The sequence below is a fragment of the Sturnira hondurensis genome, unplaced genomic scaffold (assembly GCF_014824575.4).
Source record: "Sturnira hondurensis isolate 20B ecotype Veracruz unplaced genomic scaffold, ASM1482457v3 Scaffold0017436, whole genome shotgun sequence".
Classification (NCBI taxonomy): domain Eukaryota; kingdom Metazoa; phylum Chordata; class Mammalia; order Chiroptera; family Phyllostomidae; genus Sturnira; species Sturnira hondurensis.
In genome coordinates this window covers 16,653,210-16,659,214 of record NW_028090067.1, presented here as the reverse complement: position 1 = coordinate 16,659,214, position 6,005 = coordinate 16,653,210, and positions in this window count along the sequence as shown.

Sequence of the window (6,005 nt, the reverse complement as noted above, 5' to 3'; positions counted from 1 at the left end):
CTTCTCTGGGGCCGCAGGCAATCTGAGACAGCCATGTTAGGAAGGGAGAAATCTGCAAAAAAACCCTGTATTTTTCTTTCTTCAAAAAGAGCCTTTACAAAGAATATGACGCCGAAGTACTTGCGTAAGTTCAGAAATAAGGACGTGAAATCATTCAGTGTAAGAAACTATGGGCAAGGAAGCCCAAAGTGATGCCACACAAAAGATGGCTGACAGCTTCCTCAAGTCGATTTCTCGCGTTAAGTGAAAAATCGGGTGCGAGAGGGCGTGATGTTGAATTTAGGTGTAAGAGGTTTGCCTGCGACGACAAGTATCTTCAAACGTTTTGGCCTCAAAAGACTAAACTTACTGGGTGTAAACGTTGAGACTTGGTCCCATGCAGTGAGAGCGAATGGAGAAAAGAGTCCTCCCGACTTTGGACTTTTAAGGTTGGAGCAGGCAAAGATGAGGCCAGCTCTGGCGTGAGGCCACAGGGAGTCCCAGCACCCACACGTGGAGCGTTGAATGCTGGGGCTGTGGGCGGGTCGGAATGCCGCCTTAGTTTGGGTTTGCGACCTGGGCAACCCTTGAAGTTGGAGACGGGGTTATAAAGCCCCAGAAACCGATCTGTGGACCTTAGCTCAGTCGTCCGTCCATCCATAACACCTAGTGGAAATCTGGATTCCAGTCCCTGCTCTCCCACTAATTTGCCGTGTGCCTGGGAGCACCCTCTTCTCACATAGGCTTCACTGCTTTCCCCAGCCTAGCACACTCTTCCCGAGGCTTTTGCATTCACAGTTAACCTGGTCCGCATCCTAGAATGCAGTCCTCCCGGATGTACGATGTACGCAAGGTTGGCTCCATCCCGTTCAGTTGTTTGCTCTGATGCCAGGGACTCAGAGCATCCTGTTTATGAGGTTAGCCAAAATGTCTGTCTGGTTTTTTTTCCCCATAAAATAAGACACATTTTTCATTTTCACCAATAACTTTATTTATTTGGATACTTTGAATATGTTGGTTATCTCCTGCCACTGGCTTCTAGTGGGTAGAGGCCAGGGCTGCTGCTAAACATCTTCCAATGCATAAGACAGCCCCACAGCAAAGAGTTATTTGGCCCAAATGTCAATAGTACCAAGAAACTCTGCAAACCTCTTTGACACATTCAATCAGTCACAGCACCTTCTCCATATGCTGCACAAATCTTTTATTTTTGCGTTTCAGTTGCGTTTTTACCATTCTTGAAATAAAAGCATATGCCGAAAATGTTGCTTATTTCTTCCCATCAGTATTAAAATGGCTGCACAAAAATTCACCAATTTTTATAGGGTTTTTAAATCTACACTGACATCACAGCTGTCACAATACAATCTAACAAAACTGTTTTGAATGAAGTTAAAAGGCAATGAAGCGCTACTAGGGCCGCTGTGCAAGAAAAACTAGACAAACTTTTGTTTCAGAATGGCACGCTGGGCCACAATTCTCCAAGTTGGGTTTTTGTTTTACATTCTCTCTGCTCTATCACAAAGAGGTGGTACCATCACGGAACTAAAGCTTAAACTTGAGGGCTCCTCGATTTCCCCAGACTCTTCCCTGGTCTATGAAGGGTACCCAGCCATTGGCTCCCGTGATCCCATGGTTTTGTAAAACATGCAAAATATTTTTACCACAATCTCTTAAAACCTCTATTTGATTTCCCCTCTGTAATACTTTTCTTTATATTTAGTGGCATTTGGGATCCAGCTAGACGAAATCCAACTGGGAACCTTTCAGTTTAGTAGAATACATTTTATGTATAGTTAAGTTATTGCTGGCCTCCGACATAGAAGCTCTACTTACCATTCACTGCGATCAGTGAGTATCCTCAATGAAAGGGGTATTGAAGGTTCATTGGGACTGAAAAGCTTGAATTCCCTGTCATCTTACAGTTCGTGCCAGACAAAAATTTGCTATGGGTTGCCCCAACTCTGACAATTCTCAAAATGTTCATGACATTACTGACAAGGAATCGCGAAGTCAGAAGTCTTTCTAAATTACAAATAAAAGATATCTAACATGCCAGAGCAATGCTTTTCAGCCTTCTTCATCTCATGGCACACAGAAACTAATTACTAAAATTCTACAGCACACCAAAAATGTATTTTTTGCCTAGATGACAAAAATTGGTGAAATTTTCATTCCTTTACAGCAGACGGCTGTTGCTCTGTTGGTTATCGTCATTTTTTCATTTGACAATCTAAGGGAAAAGAGGTCAGCGCCCCTGACTACACAGTCAGGTACTGCATGTTCTAAAAACCCTGCAGCACACGGGTTGAAAATAGCTGTTCTAGAGGAAAGGCTTAGTTACTAATTTTTCTTTACGGAAAATGATGACACAAAATTGTCATAAAAGGGGGCAGAGCATATTCAGCCTAAAATAGAAAAAACAGTATTATGGAGGTGTTTAAGAATGTTAACAAATGCGTTTCTTTTCCGGATTTCGTGATGTTTAAGCTATTTGTCAGCTTTTTAAAATTGCAAATTGCAATTCGTGATTGCACGAGTTCTCCCATGATTTGTGTTGCAATTCCTTGTTCTAAATGTTCTCCTTCCTACCCAGTTTTGATTTTGAAACTTTCTATTCTCTACCCTTCACGTAAGCTTCAGGCACCAGAAATGCGGATTCCTTGTTTATAACCATCTCACACACACATTTTATTTATTTATGACTTTCTAACTCTCCCAGATTGTACACCAGAACTAAAAGAACAGTAAAGGTTCAGAGAGGACCTTCCTCACTACCCACTCTTTCTCCCTTTTCTTTGCTGATTCCTCCTCACCTCTCCAATCACGAAACAGTGGGCTGCCCTTTCACTCTGGGTGTGGTCTCTTCTTGCTCTGCTTCCACTCTCAGGGCGGCATAGCCAGTCCACCAGGTTTAAATATCATCCATACGTTGTTGACTCCCCACGTCTCCATTCCCGACCCCACCCCTGAAGTGGGCTCAGTGGCCCAAGTGAGTACCTGGAAGTCTAACGGGCACCTCAACCTCAACCCGTCCAAACTGAGCTTCTGATTTTCTGCCTCAACCTTGCTCCTCCCACAGTTCTCCCCATCTTAGTTAAGGGAAAACACTCTTTCAGCTACTCCAGCCCACGCCTTCAGAACCACCCTTGACTTAACTCCCTTACGCCACACCTTTGATGCATCTGCAGCTTGTTGGCTCTACCTTCTAAGTATTCCCAGACTGAATTCTCACCCTTGTGTCTCTGTCATCCCTATCTCAGCCTCCATCATCTTGTTTGCATTGTAATAGCTACTCACCCTTCCTGCTTCCAATTTTCAATCCATGTTTGTTAGAATTGCATTTGAATTGAAACAGGCCATTGCTTGGCAGGATATTGGTCCGCTCAGAAATGCAACTTTGAACTGCAATCAGCTGGAACTCTATTACTGACTCGAAACTTCTGATCACGAGGTGATTTTGCAAGGCTTCCTTGCTAACAGAAAAACTGTACTTCAAAGGGAAAGAAAGTACAGGCGAAGCTCCTGAAATTTTACCTGGGAGAGTTGTCGAGAGAATTTAGCAGCTGGAAAACCGCCCTGATTGTCTTCAGCTTCTTTTGCCTGGGCTTCGAGGCAGGAATTTCTCCGACTTAGAAGAGCCATTAGTTATATTTTATGGTCGGCCTGGGCTCTTCAGCTGGGTTCATCTCAAGCTTCACTTCCCGAGAGCCTTGTAGCTGTAGTTGTAGCACTTACTGTCCTATTTGATTCACTCCCCTGAGCACCATCTGTCTTGCAAGCACCTGCCCACCCCTTTACTGCCATAATCTGTGGGCCCTGGGAGGGCAGTAGCTCAGTCTTCATAAATCAGAACTAGAAGCATCCTTAAGGATCTTTGGGTACAGGAGCCCATAGATAGAAAGAAAGAAAAAAACCATGCAGTAGCAGGATTTTTCCTGACCACAGGTTAAACTGTATCCCTTCTTTCATCATAGACATGGAAGACTACTGTTCTTGACCACAAATCAATATTCACTTACCCTCCTGAAAACACAGGGCCCACTCTCTGTAGCCTAAAAGAACAGTTCTCAAATTGTTCAAAACTATAGCCCTGGCTGGTGTGGCTCAGTGGACTGAGTGCTGGCCTGAGAACCGAGTGGTTCCATTCCCAGTCAGGGCACGTGCCTGGGTTGTGGACCAGGGCCCCAGTGGGGGGGCGTGGGGGTTGTTTCCCTCCCTCTCTTTCTCCCTCCCTTCTCCTCTCCCCGCCTCTCTCTCTCTTTTTAAGTTTTGGGGTTTTTAAAAAGATTTTATTTATTTATTTGTTTGTTTATTTATTTATATATAGAGAGAGGGGGAAAGGAGGGAGAGAGAGAGAGAGAGAAACATCAATGTGTGAGAGTTACATCAACTGGCCTGCAGCCCAGGCATGGGCCCTGATACGGAACTGAACCTGCAACCTTTTGGTTCGCAGGCCAGCACTCAATCCACTGAGCTACACCAGCCAGGGCCCTTCCCCTCTCCCTTAAATTAAATAAATAAAATCTTTTAAAAAATCATCAGCCTTGTACACTTAATGTGGAAATTGTACTGTATGTAATTTCTACCTCAATAAATTTGATTTTAAAATGATAGGTACAATTAAGAAAAAAGGCTAACCAAAAATGTTTGGAACTTACAGGATGACAAAAGATTAATACCGTAATTCTCATACCAATAGAGTCGTCTTATTTAATTGTTAATGAAAGAACCAACAGTACGACAGAGCTGGTTGGAAAGGACTTCGAGATTCGTTCCTGGGCTATGGAATGCTGAAACGTGATTGCTAGGTTAGGGCCTAACCTCTTCCATGCCCCACAGGGTAACTATTTAAAAACAGGCACCTTTGGGGCTGGCTATCTTCTTCGTTGGACACACAAAAGTTATGGTACTTTATCAGTTTCCTGCAAGTTAACACCTAACTCTACAGCGTCATACAACATCACCGTGTCCTAATCAATTGTCGGTCAAAGTTAAATTTCCCCATAATGTGAGCTGTCCCTTATGTGGGTTTATTAGAAATTCTCCAGCACAATATTAAAAAACCACATAATCATCGCATCATATTTTCAGATACTCCACGTTTTCATTATTCCACGTTTGAAAACGACAAGAAATATATTAACTTCCTGTTTACCTAAGAACAACAGCAGCAGCATGACAATAAGTGGCAACTGCCTGTCAGCCTCAATGTGGAGGTGACGGGAGCGGCAGCGGTATAGGGGAGGAGCAGCGGTAACGGGGAGCAGTGGTAATGGGGAGCAGCTGGACAGCGCAAACGGGAGCACCCTTCCCCCTCCGCAGGGGAAGATGCTGGGCAGCTCCAGCCGATTGTCAATTGTCACCACGTGGCAGAGCTGGCCCTGTACTGCCACACCGTCCCATTGTTAAGAGCATCTGGAAAAAGAACATTTTATAGGAAAGCTCTCAATTCTTAAGTATTGGCAACCAGTTCAAATCGTCCTAAAATATCATAAAGGCCAACAGGATGAGGGAAAGAATAGAAGGAGAGCCAGCCTGCTGAGTCTGGCATATACATCCCAATATATATGTTCACAAGTTTTGTGAGCCAGGGTCGTTGGCAGTTTGAACGGAAACTTCTCATGGGAAGACTCAGGCCCAAAGAAGGGAGACATCCCCAAACCACGACGTAAGTTTGGGCCGGACAGGACTCGGAGCCCAAGTCCCGGATTCCCAGGCAGAAGCTTTTCCCACAAGGCAAATCGAGATATTTTCTTTGTCTTCCATCGGGTGCTTCACGTTTTATTCGCTGATTGACCGAATATAAATGACTTGTGTATGAAAGCTTGCAATAGTGGTAGGTCAAGTTCAAGCCTGCGTGCTATGTGCACTGTTGTGTAGGTTTTGCACACATCCTACCCTTATTTACATGAATAACTATGTGCCCTGATCAATATATCACATCATTTGATCCTGTGGTAACTGCACACTATAGGCACCACTGTTACCTCCATCTTACAGATGAGGAAACTGAGGCTCAGAAA